Source organism: Mandrillus leucophaeus, unplaced genomic scaffold (genome assembly GCF_000951045.1).
Source record: "Mandrillus leucophaeus isolate KB7577 unplaced genomic scaffold, Mleu.le_1.0 Scaffold25, whole genome shotgun sequence".
NCBI classification, from domain to species: Eukaryota; Metazoa; Chordata; class Mammalia; order Primates; family Cercopithecidae; genus Mandrillus; species Mandrillus leucophaeus.
In genome coordinates this window covers 8096648-8109359 of record NW_012102587.1, presented here as the reverse complement: position 1 = coordinate 8109359, position 12712 = coordinate 8096648, and positions in this window count along the sequence as shown.

Sequence of the window (12712 nt, the reverse complement as noted above, 5' to 3'; positions counted from 1 at the left end):
TGATGGGTGCAGCACAGCAACATGGCACATGTATACATATGTAACAAACCTGCACGTTATGCACATGTACCCTAGAACTTAAAGTATAATAATAAAAAAAAAAGCATTGAAAAAAACCCAAAAAAAAAAAAAAGAAAAATGCTAACAGAATGGATGTGAAATGTTCTTACTACAAAATGATAACTATATGAAGAAATGCATCTGCTATCAGCTAGATTTGGCCATTCCACAATGTATGTATACTTCAAAACTTCATGCTCTACATGATAAATACACAAATTTTATTAAAGAATTAAAGAATCAATTAAAGAATAAATACATAAATTTGAAAAATAAAAAAATAAAAAAAGATCAGCCTCTTAAACCTTTTAAGTTCTTCATCTTTTAATTTTCTTACAATCAAATATAACTCCTCAGAGTAGTGAAAGAATCTCCTAACTCTATCTATACAGAAAGTATTCCAGAATTACGATTAACCACCAGTCAAGCTCTCTATTAGTTAGTAGCTTCTAAAGAGGAAACTTGTTGATACAAACCAAAGGCTGATTGAGTATTATAGGTGTACGGATCAATTCATGCAGCTGTAAAAAAGCATTCTGATGCAGGTTCTGTAGATAATTTGCAATTGGAAATCCATTAGTAGCATAAATGGAGATGAATAATGTTAAAATGCGCGGACCAGGTGTGTCAAAATAAGGATGTGAAATGCATCCATAAAGTGAGGAAAAATACTTGCTGTAAAGCAGTCGGATTTTTTTCTTCCCTCTACTAAAAGAAATTGAAGATAATTTAGATTGTCCTGAGACAAATCTGTTAACAGGGATACCAAAAAGATGAACGAAAGTAGAGAAAGAAGTATATGGTGCTAACAACAGGAGCTTAAAAAAAGGAGTATGAATGTTCAGGCTACAAACAAGCATCCCATACATTTCAGAGGCAGTTTCAACCAGAACTCAAGAATAAGTACAAAGTGAAATGCTGATGTTGAAAAACCATGCTAAGCCAAAGGAATGGATGAGAATAATAGTCTCCCATTACCAGAATTAAAATTTGTCCAGAAAGATGTTGAGTTAAAATTTGTTTTCCTTCCAAAGAATGTCATATAATTAGAATGAGGGTATGTTTGCCATATCTGTACCCATGATTGTTCTCTGGTGATCCCAACGAGGAAGAAAGATGCTGGGTAGAACTGCAATATTGTGCATTAGGGAAGTGACATTCATACTGCTGTCTTCATTTCAATTCATTCTGTGACACTCACCGTTCTGGTAATCTGATTTTCACATCATAATATGAATATTCAAAATACTACTTTACATATCACATATGGTTTGGATTTGAGTGATTTCTTCCCAAGCTGGAGGGGTTTCTCTCAAGCAAATCTATGTATTTTCTTTTAAACATTTTTACTGTTTAAAATGTTTAGAAAGAACTTTTAAGTATCCCAAGGAAAAGTCTCAAATAGATATGAACATTTTTTCCATCTCTCAGATTTTTGAAATAGCCAGTCTAATTTTTTCCAAACTTTGAAAATTAATTCACTTAAACTCCAAATTCACTAGGAGAAAAATAAAACACAGATGTTAAAATTAGGATTTAAAGACTAAAATATCACACACCAAAAAAAGTAAAGATGACAAATAAACATTGCTATTAAGCCTATGGGTAGTATATAATGTGCTATTAAAATAATGCTACAATTCAGTTAATTAACTAAAATGCTCAGAGCATGAGAGATTTTAGTTAATTTTCTAGATAATTGAAGCATTTCCTAAAAATCTCTGCTTTTGTTCATCTCTTAAAGTACGTTGAAATCATAATTGAATATCAACTCAAATTGTACAGAAATATAGATTTAGAAAAAGATTTGAATTGACCATGAGAAATATATCAGGTATTTTTCCATATTCCCTATGTATGTTTAAATGTATCTACATTACACCCTATTGAATTGTAACAGGAAGCTTGAAGCTGGGGGGAACCTGCAACTTAGTCCTTGCAAACTGCTGGATATTCTGAAAGGTGCTTTCATACATCAACTCATTTATTATCCCAGATGACCATCAAGAGAAATTATCCCCATTTTATATATGAGAAAATCAGAGGCCACACAGGTTAATAAATCTTCCAAAAATTACACAGTCAGCAATTGGCAAAATGGAGATTCTAACTCAGATTTGTCTCATTCCAAACTCATGCTCTTTCCATAAAACCACAGTGACCTAGGATCTAAGCTTAGTTCCACTATAACTGGGCTGTAAAACTTGGGATATATTTTACCTCTACTGGCTCAGTTCCTGAATCTACCAAATTAGAGTTTTGATATCAGTAGCAGAAACTGCTAGTTGCCCTCCCGATATTTACAATCTTGTTTCTTTTTTTCATTGTAAAGGATCCTCAATTCTCAGCTAGGCACATGGTATAAAGGCCATGTTCCCTTGCAGACAGACGTGACCATGTGGCTAGGGCACATAACTAATGGAATGTCAGCAGAGGTGATGAGTAGAATTTCTAGCCATATTCTAAAAAAATCTAGCCATGCCCACTGGCACCTTTACTCCTTCTTGAGTGCTGGAATGCAGAAGAGGTAGTAACAGCACGAGGCCACACTAACATGCACAATATCCTGGAGTTGGTGGGAAGGAAAGAAGGAGGGCCTGGGTCCCTGAAAGCAAAGAACGCTAAAGCTGTCTGTGCTGCTTGCCTACCTTGGGAATAACATGTGAGAGAGAAACAAATCTGTCTTGGGCACGCTATTGTTTTGGCTCTCTATCACATGTGAATCTAATCCTAACCAGCACCAGCCTCTCCCAACACTAGATCCTATAATTCCACATGTTTGAGAGCAGATTTTTTATGAGTAGAAAGTGTGGCATGTTTGACAATTAGAAAAATCAATTAAATAGAGAATAATTATTTTTGTTGGGAGTGGAGAAGTCATTTGATTCTTCCCCTGAACATGGCAAATAGAAATAAAACCTTATGGACTGCTTTTGTTTAATCAAAATTTTACTCTATTCAGTTTATATGATTTTCTGTAAAGTCAGAATGACTGATTTTCTCTTGTCTATAAAGGGTGTAAGGGGTGCTTTTTGAAAGTATCAAGTGATGTAATTACTGAAAGCTTTCTTGCAGGTCATTTATTACAAGGCTCAGAAAGGGGGAGGATTTTAGTTAAGATCCTATAACCCATTAGAGGCAGAATGAAAATGAAAATGCAAGTCATTTATTTTCACTTGTATCTGCTTTTTTATTCCAAATATTTTATATCTAAATATAAAAACAACTCTGTTCTAGCTATTCCATGTATGTGAATTTAAGACACACACACACACACACACACACACACACACACACACACACATACATACCATGAGGAAATAAAATGCTCCATAACCAAAGTCATGGACTTAAGGATCTAACTGGAAAGCAAAGAAAATCAATCTTCCATAATAGAGAAGCTGAAAAAATAGGAAGACTAGAACATTCTATTCTCTGGTCAGGGGAGGGTGGCTAAATTACAAAAGCAGCATTTGATTTGACCAGCATGAGATTTGGAATGGTTGTGTGATGGCAATTGAGTTCTCCAAGACAGAATTGAGTTGGAAATCATGCCAAGAAGAAATGATTGTCTTCCTTCTGTTGGCAGAAGCAACTCCAGGAGGTAATGAATTTCTCACAAAGTGTAACTTGAACCAAACCATCAGTCAAGGTAAATACAGAGTAGAAACCCAACTCAACAGCTCTATTGAAACAGATGGGTTCTGCTACCCTGTTTGACTGAAAGCTACAGCTCCCAGACTTGGGGAAGCATTCTGTGTTAAAGGTGGGGCAGATTGAGAGCCCACTTTTCTGTAGGGGGTTTAAGACTCATGCTTTCATAATACATTGCCAAGATGGTCATTCATTCCATTCATTCATTCATTCACCAAGTATTTACTGAGTGCCTACTCTGTACCATGCACTGTTCTGGGAGCTGGAGATGTCGCTGGGAAAAAAAAAAGAAAAAAAAAAAAAAAAGCAGGCACGTCACTGTTCTCATCAAGTTTACATTATTGTGGGGGAAGAGAGAGATAATAGTCAAGTAAATACATAGTATGTCAGGTGCCAAAAAATGCTATGAAGAAAATTAAGCAAATAAAATAAATAAAAACATATTGAGAGAGTGGGATGCAATTTCATGTGAGGTAGTCAGAAAAGGCATCTCTAAAAAATGATACTGAGGCAATAACTGCATGAAGATATTGGGAGTAACACCAATACACTGGATACGTTTTCTTTCATGCCAATAGAAAACACAAGTTATGGACCCATCGACAAAATGGCTTTGCCTTCTACCTGTCCCACTGAGTCACTTAGGCTCGCTCTTCTGGGAGAAAGTTACACAACCTTTTCTGTATCCAGTGGGAAATACATTTTTTACCCATGGCAGAAAAGAAAAGACATCCTTTTAGGACCGTAAAGCAAAGCAGAAGTGCCTGGTGTGTTCGAGAACAGCAAGATGGCCAGAGTGGCTGGAGCTGAGGGAATAAGGTGGAGAGGAAGGAGAGGAGAGAGTGGAGCCAGATGAGAAGGGACATTGGGGGCTCACAGTAAGAATGTAGATGTCACTCAGAGAGGGATAAACTGGGGGACATTGAAGAGAGAGAAAGAACGATCCCCCTTCATTCTAGAAGAATTGCTCTGGCTATGGAGTAGAGGACAGGCTAAGTGGGCAAGAGTGGAAAGAGGGACCCCACTTAGGGACCATCACAACATCCAGGCAGGAGCTGACAGCAGATGAAATGATGGAAATTACAGCGGGGGGTGGGGGTGAAAGGCAATTGGATTCTGGACATATTTCCTAAGTAAAGCTGACTTTATATTCTGGATAGGAAAGAAAGAAAACTTCAAGGTTCTTTCTTGGCCTGAATGCCTGGTAGATAGATAGTTGTCATTTACTGAAATGAAGAGGTTGGTGGAAAAAAGCAGTCTAAAGGTGAGAATTGCCCATGCAGCTTTGGATATATTAGGTTTGCGGCATCTATAAGACATCAAAGTGGAAACGTAAAGCAAATAACCAGATAGTCACATTTGGAGTTCAAAGGAAAGATTAGAGAAGGATCTTCCGGAGGAGAGATAATTTAGATAGCCAGTCAGATTGTGTAACTAATGGATAAGAAAAGCTAGGAAGTTAGTGTGGAAAGAGAAGAAGTTTGAAAACTGAAGTTTCAAGGTTATTATAATGACAAATGTGGCAGACTTCTAGTTGCCTTTCCAGTACTACTTTTCGCTTCTTCCTAATAAAAGAACCTTAATATTATTTAAAAAGCAGCAGTTATACCCCAGAGCTACAGAGTTTAGCACACAGAGTGGTATGGAGAAAAGTATTTGGAATGTAAGGTCAGACAGACCTGGATGTGAATCCCTGCTCCGCCACGAAGCAGTTGTGTCCTTAGGTGAGTTTCTTAACCTCCCAGAGCCTCCTCATTTGTGTAACTCTGCCCCATAGGGTTGCTGAGGAAATGAAATAATACACATGTGGGAACACACAGGTTAGTTGCCCTGTAAGGTTAGCTACTGCAATCTTTAATTATGCTTTCTCGCATGTATTTTTAACTAGGAGCCTTCTAGGTTCATTGTACGATGATGCAGGAGAAAAAGTAGAAAAAAAGTGTTCCTATCTGCATGAACATATGAAATCTCCATGTACCAAAAAGGATTATGTTTATGGCTTCACGATTTAACTGATCTGGTCAAATAAAGATAAGTTCAGTTCTTCCTCTATTCATCTTTAGCAGCAACTAGGGCAGGGACTTTGCCCTTTTTAATGTTTCATTAAGCAAGATATGTGCCTGCCTTATACAACCTCTGTAATAACTGCAGTGCCACTCGGGCTGGAGGAAGATTTCATCCCACCTGAGCACACTCGCATCTATATTCTTTCCCCAGGCGAAGACCTGCCTGATACATTCATCACCTGAACCTGTGGCAAGTGATTTCCTCTGCCTTTATCATGTCACCTCCCAGCCCCGTGCCAGCATATGGTCTATTATGTGCAAATGATTAAACAGATTTTCTGCCATGGGTAAAAAATATATTTCCCACTGGATACAGAAAAGGCTCTGTAACTTTCTCCCAGAAGAGTGAGCCTAGAATTCTAAGTGACTCACTGAGACAGGTAGAAGACAAAGCCATTTTGCCGATGGGTCCATAGCTTGTGTTTCTACCGGTATAAAAGAAAATGTATCCAGTGTCTGATTTCTCCTGAACAAAATGGAGGTCAGAGGACTGCATTCAGAAATAATTATCTTAAACCTCAGAGATTTGTACATAGTGTCCTTTTCCCTGGGATGCCCTCTTCTTCCTGTTTACTCAGGTATCTTCCACCCTTGCTGCAATGCTCAGTTCCTGTTACCTGTTCCGGGTAATGAAGATATGGACGGCACTCTCTCCCTTGCCTGAGTGAACAGTGTCTCCTGTGACTTTCAAAACTTCCAGGGCTTATCATTATCAAAACATTTATCACACTGCATTATAATTTTGCATTTACTTGTCTATTTTACAGACAAACACCCCATGTGTTCCCTGAGGGTTCTTTTTATCTCTCAAACTTCAGTGCCTAGCACACAGTAAATATTCAGTTAACAGTTGGATAATTCATCTTTGATTCAATACAATTTCTTTTTAAGTAGAATTTTAATATAACATTGCCAACACTCAAGAGTTTTTCCATTATTAAATATTTCTGAAACGCATATATTTTATATGTTATGCATAAACACACATATACAAACTACAGAAAAATACCCCAAAATGGTACAGCAATTCTAGAAGGTGGAGATATTTTCCTGTTTCTTTGATTTTGTTGAATTTACCTTAAGTTCAACAATAAACATACTACTTTCAACATTAAAAAGAAATAATAATCGACTTAAGGTATTTTATTCTGTTTAATGACAACAACCAGCTACGACAGAACACTAGTAGATATCTGTCTGAAGACATACTGTCTAGTAACTATATGACTTTTTGCAATTTTCTCAATCTCTTGGAGAGTCTGTTTCATCTGTAAAATCAACCAGATCAAATGAGTTGTTAGGTAGATTAAATAATGCCACTCATATAAAATGCCTTCTGTAATACCTGATACAGAGCAGGTACTGAATTGAAGAAGGAAGTTACTTGTGTTGCTGCTTCTAGAAATGAAGCTTATAGTCAGAATACAAAACTTTCTCTTTGGTAAAGATAGGGAAGCACCTGCTGCAAGTTACTAAGGTAGCTTGAATTTCTCAGCAGAACATGGAGCTGCCCCAGACCAGCTTCTACAGAGACAGCCATGAGATGAAGAATGACATCCTGGGACCCCAGGTGTGTGCGAGACCCTTGGTCAGAAGCACATATGCTGAGGACCTTGGCTAAACAGCTTCTGAAAGTTCATCCTCAAAGTTCTTTATCTCTACTGAACAAAAGAAGTGCAATGCTGGGTATAAGTGGGAAGAGAGTAAGGTTCAAATGCTGACCAATCTGAGTTTGAACCTCACACCTGGTACTGATTTACTTTGCAGAACCTTGGTCAAAACATTTTTTGGACCTAAGTTCCCCTAGAACTGTGAAAGAGAGTGATATGACCCGCCTGACAGAGTTCTCTCAAGAATTAGACACAAAGTATGAGGAGGCACATTGTAGGTAGTCTAGAGTAGCTATTATTATCATTTCAGCCATGCACAATGCAAATATCTGAAAGGCCAGCCAGGTAACCTATGTGGGGGAAGAAGGCCAAGTAGATCCTGAAGTAAAGAAGCCATTGCATATTCATCTACATGAAGCAACCAGACAAATGTAGCCATCCTGGAATCCAGGGCAGATGGCCAGTGCTGCCTCTGTTTCAAAGAAAGGACAGAAATCTAGATTGTGTCAGGTATTAATTCAAGTTTTAAAATCAAGAAGTATTGTATACATTGAACAAATCCCTTGTGTGAGCAAGAACCAGCCCATGCATGGCTAGCTTGCCACCTAATTTAATCTCTAACTGGAGAAATTAAGAGGAAACAAATCTACTACGACGAAACGAGACTGGACTGAAAATGTTCCACCCCAGATGGTTTCCTTGGCCCCATGGTCACCCGCTGGTCCTCTGCGCCTTTCTTGGACCCCACACAGGGATGCAGCAGAAACACTTCCTTATGCTCTGCCTTGGGAAGGGGTTGAAGCATCTCTGCAGCTATCTCTCCAGTGGCCGTCGTAGGGGAGAATCCTATCGATGTCATTATTCATATTTAAGCAGATATTTTCCACAATAGCTGGTTTTTTTTGTTTTGTTTTTTCAGGCAGGGTCTCCCAGGCTGGAGTGTAGTGGCACCATCTCAGCTTACCGCAGCCTTGAATTCCCTGGCTCAAGCGATCCTCCCATCTCAGCCTTCTGAGTTGCTGGAACTACAGGTGCATGCTACCATGCCTGGCTAATTTTCGTATTTTTAGTAGAGACAACATTTCTCTATGTTGCCCAGACTGGTCATGACTTCCTGGGCTCAAGTGATATGCTTGCCTCAACCTTCCAGAGTGCTGGGACTACAGGGGTGAGCCACAGAGCCCCACCAATTGCTGTGCTTTAGAATCACCTGGAGAACTTTTTAAAAATTACCATTTCCCCGGCCCCTCCCAAAACCAATTTAATTAGAATATCTGGGGGTGGGGACTCCATGCTCCAGTAGTTTGCTAAAGCTCTTCAGATGATTCTAATGTGCAGTTATGGTTGAGAACTACTCTATCAAACCTTTGTTTGATGGAATTCCCCCTGCTGAAATGCAAAAAATCTTAGTGAAAGTAAAAAATAAAACTATTACTGGTCATTAATATTTCTAGAATGGATTAGTTTATGAGATAATTTTAACCTGGCTGGGCAACTAGAGTGAGGAGAGGTTTTCAGAGTGTGAAGGCTCTGCCTATAGAAGATGAGAGGGACTAGGGAAGAGGGGTGAGGTTCTGAGTATCAGGGATCAGGACCAGGGATTCACAAGAACATATCACGGCCAAGTTCACACTTGAAGTTAGTTCACCCACTGTACTGGACGCCGTCTCCTAGGATGAATGAGAAATTTACCTCCTCACCCACTTTCAACCACACACAGGGCTGGAACCACAAGGCCCTGCAGGATTATAGAGGAACCTAGAGGACATTAGGTGACATGAAATAAGACAAATACTGTATGATCTCACTGATAGGTGGAATGTAACATCTTTGAACTCACACAAGCAGAGAATGGAATGGTGGTTGCCAAGGCATGGGAGGAGAGAAAATGAGAAGCTGCTGATCAAAGGGTACAAAGTTTGTTATGCAAGGTGAATACATTCTGGAGATGCAATCATATACAGCATGGCTATATGGTTAACAATATTGCACTGCATACTTGAAATTTGCTAAAAGGTTATCTCTTAACTGTTCTCATCACAAAAAAAAGAGAAAGAAAGACAAAGAATATGGTCACTATGTGAGGTGACAGGATGTTAATTAGCTTGATTGTTCTTCACAATATATATGTATATCAACATATCAGATGGTACACTTCAAGTATATTCAGTTTTTATTTGTCAATTATAACTGAATAAAGCTGGAAAAAAAAAAAACAAAAACAAAACCCCACCTGGTGGGGAAGGGGGACCCAACTTCTAATTCAATGCAAACACGCACAAAGGACACTCACTCACATAGCTGCTTCAAAACAAACAAACAAACAAAAAGTTGCCTTATAGGCAATGGCACATCCAAGTCAGATCTATGGGAAGTCCAAAGAACTAACAGCTGATGCTTGGGTTCCAGCCTCCTTCCTGTTCCTCAGTAACTAAGACAAATACAAATATAAGCCAGAGGGAGGGGAGAAGTGAAATCCTATTTGCATAGATGTTCTTAACTGAGAGCTCTCTGGGCTTTCATAAAATAAGCAAAAGCCACCTCTGAGATTTATCCTACGCCATTCTGTTTTGCTGCTGCACTCAAATTGTCTGATGCTTCTCACCCGGCAGGGAAGCCCAATGGGGGATGCAGCAGTGCAGGCCTGATGTGAGGGAAGTGTGGGTGAGGGGTGAGCAGGAATGCCTCCCACCCACAGCTGTGCCAGGGCCAGCAGGAAACTTAAGATTATTTCAGGAGACACTGTGAGGGTCAGAGCCAGGCAAAGAGCCAAATGAATTGTCAAAGTGAGTGGAACCTCCTTTTGAGAATCAGAACCTGACGAATTGAGTAGAGGGACTGGGGACACGAGGGAAGAGGGCAAGGGACCATAGGATCCAACAGGCAGGGGGACAGGCGGTATGGACGAGCATAAACGTGGACAGCGGAACTCCAAAGTGCTGAAAGTGACTTGCAGAGTGAGTGGGTCACATCACACTAACAGCCCTAAATGAAACAGACACAAATGACTAGCAGTTTCGATAAAAACAAGGAAAACTGTTTTTCTTTCTTTAAAATCTTTATTAAATCAAATTAAGTTGGATTCCTGTGGCTGTGATTTATTGCACTGGGAAAAGCCAGAACAACCAAACGACACATTTTCTTTCACTCCTGGTAAGTAATTAGCCTCTGTCTTGCTAAAGGGCCTGTCAGTAGCCCTGAGGAGAAGAAAGCAAATCCAGCTTCTCAGAAGTGCTGGGTTTTTGGCTTTACTCACTTTCTCCTTTCTTCTAGTCTACTGCCTCTTCTCAGGAAGATGGGAAAGGAGGACTGGATGTGGCAATGTGGCCGTCACTGATGCAAGATTGGAACCGGTGTGTTGAAGGAAAAAAGGGCACATCCCACCCACGGGGGAAGTTCTGCCTAATAATCAATAGTAACACATGGCCTAAATCACCTCTGTTAATCCTTGCAGCCACCCTGAAAACCCAGCACCAGCTTACAGGGAAAGAAACATAAACTTGCAGAGATTAAGCAACTCACCCAAGGCCAGGCAGGTCCAGGGAGGTCCAGGCAGGTCCTGGGGGCCACGATTTAAAACCAATTCTGTCTGCCACTCCAGTCCATTCTGATGCCATTGCACAGTGCTTTAAAGTCGACTAGGGTGAGGTGGTATCTTTTATAGTGCCTGGAATAGAATAGATGTTTCATTAATGTTAAATTCCTCTCTCCTTCTCTTCTCAGTGATAACAACAGTTACTCAAATATCACATGTATATAATGCATGCATATTTGTTTTATAAAATTGGATATGTAGAAAAAATAAGATGAAAATTAAAAGCACAGGTAATCCTATCACTCAGAAATAGCCACAATTATAATTTTGGTTTATTTTCCTTGGACTAGAATGCATTAGTACACGCATTCAATTTCATTTTACACAACTGGAGTTTGTATGCAGTGTGCCTTTTAAAGCTTAACAATATACTAAATATATTTTGATACATGATTACACATCCTTTGAAACTGCATACTATTCCATCATAGAGGTATGCTATAATTTATGCTTGGACATTCTGATTAAAAGTCTGCATTAGGCCGACACTTTGGGAGGCCGAGGCAGACAGATCATGAGGTCAGGAGATCGAGACCATCCTGGCTAGCACGGTGAAACCCCGTCTCTACTAAACAAAACACAAAAATTAGCCAGTCATGGTGGTGGGCACCTGTAGTCCCAGCTGTTCGGGAGGCTGAGGCAGGAGAATGGGGTGAACACGGGAGGCGGAGCTTGCAGTGAGCCGAGATCGCACCACTGCACTCCAGCCTGGGTGACAGAGCAAGATTCCGTCTCAAAACAAAAAAAGCCTGCAATAAACCATTTTATATATGCAAAGATATTATATGTATATAGATTGAGTATATCAGTGATTCCCAACCATGGATGATTCCTTCCACCAAGGTTCATTTGGTAATGTCTGGAGACATTTTTGGTCTTTACAACTTGGGGGATGCACCCATCATCCAGTGGGTAGAGGTCAGGGGTGCTGCTTAATGTCCCACAGTGCACAGGACAGTCCTCCACAAGATATAACTACATGGTGTGAAATGTCAATAGTGCTAAGGGTGGGAAATCCTCCAATAAACGAAGTCAATGTATGATAGTAATAAAAGCGATTGCAAGCATTCCTATAGTGGTTATTTCTCCAGAGTATAAACATATGTAGCTAAATTAATATTTTTCTCTTTGATTCCCTGATGCAGAAATTCTTCTCACCGTCTAAATGAAAGAAAATTCCCAGAAACAGCCAATGGCTAGTCTCTTACCAGAACACCAGAATAGAATCTGAGTCCCTTGAGTGTGCATGTGCTAACCACGTCTCCCCCAAGTTCCCTCCCTTCCCCAGAAACTAGGCTTCTGCTGAATCACTTACACCTTTGAACCCCCACTTACTAACCTCTACTTTGATAGGTTAAAAAACATCCCAGGCTCCTTTGTGCTAGGGTACTGAATACACTTGTATGAAATTTGAAAGGCAGAAGGAGGCTGACATTTTCTCTCCCTCAGAAGAGCCACGGAACCACAGCAACATGGAGGGAGACCGCTCCATGAGTTGTCAGCAGCTTCGCGGGTGTAAAGTGGCGGCTGTGCCTTGGGTGGCAGCAGTGCCTGGGTGGTCTGGCATTGGCACTGCTAGTGGTGGCCTTCTGATTCTCAGCTCTCTTGCTGGGGAAGCGGCTGATGCTGCCACCTTGTCCCAGGAACCATTCCCATTCCTGGAGGCCAAGCCTAGAGGCACTCCTCCAATTCTTCCAACAATTTCATCAGCTCCTAATTCCCTGTTA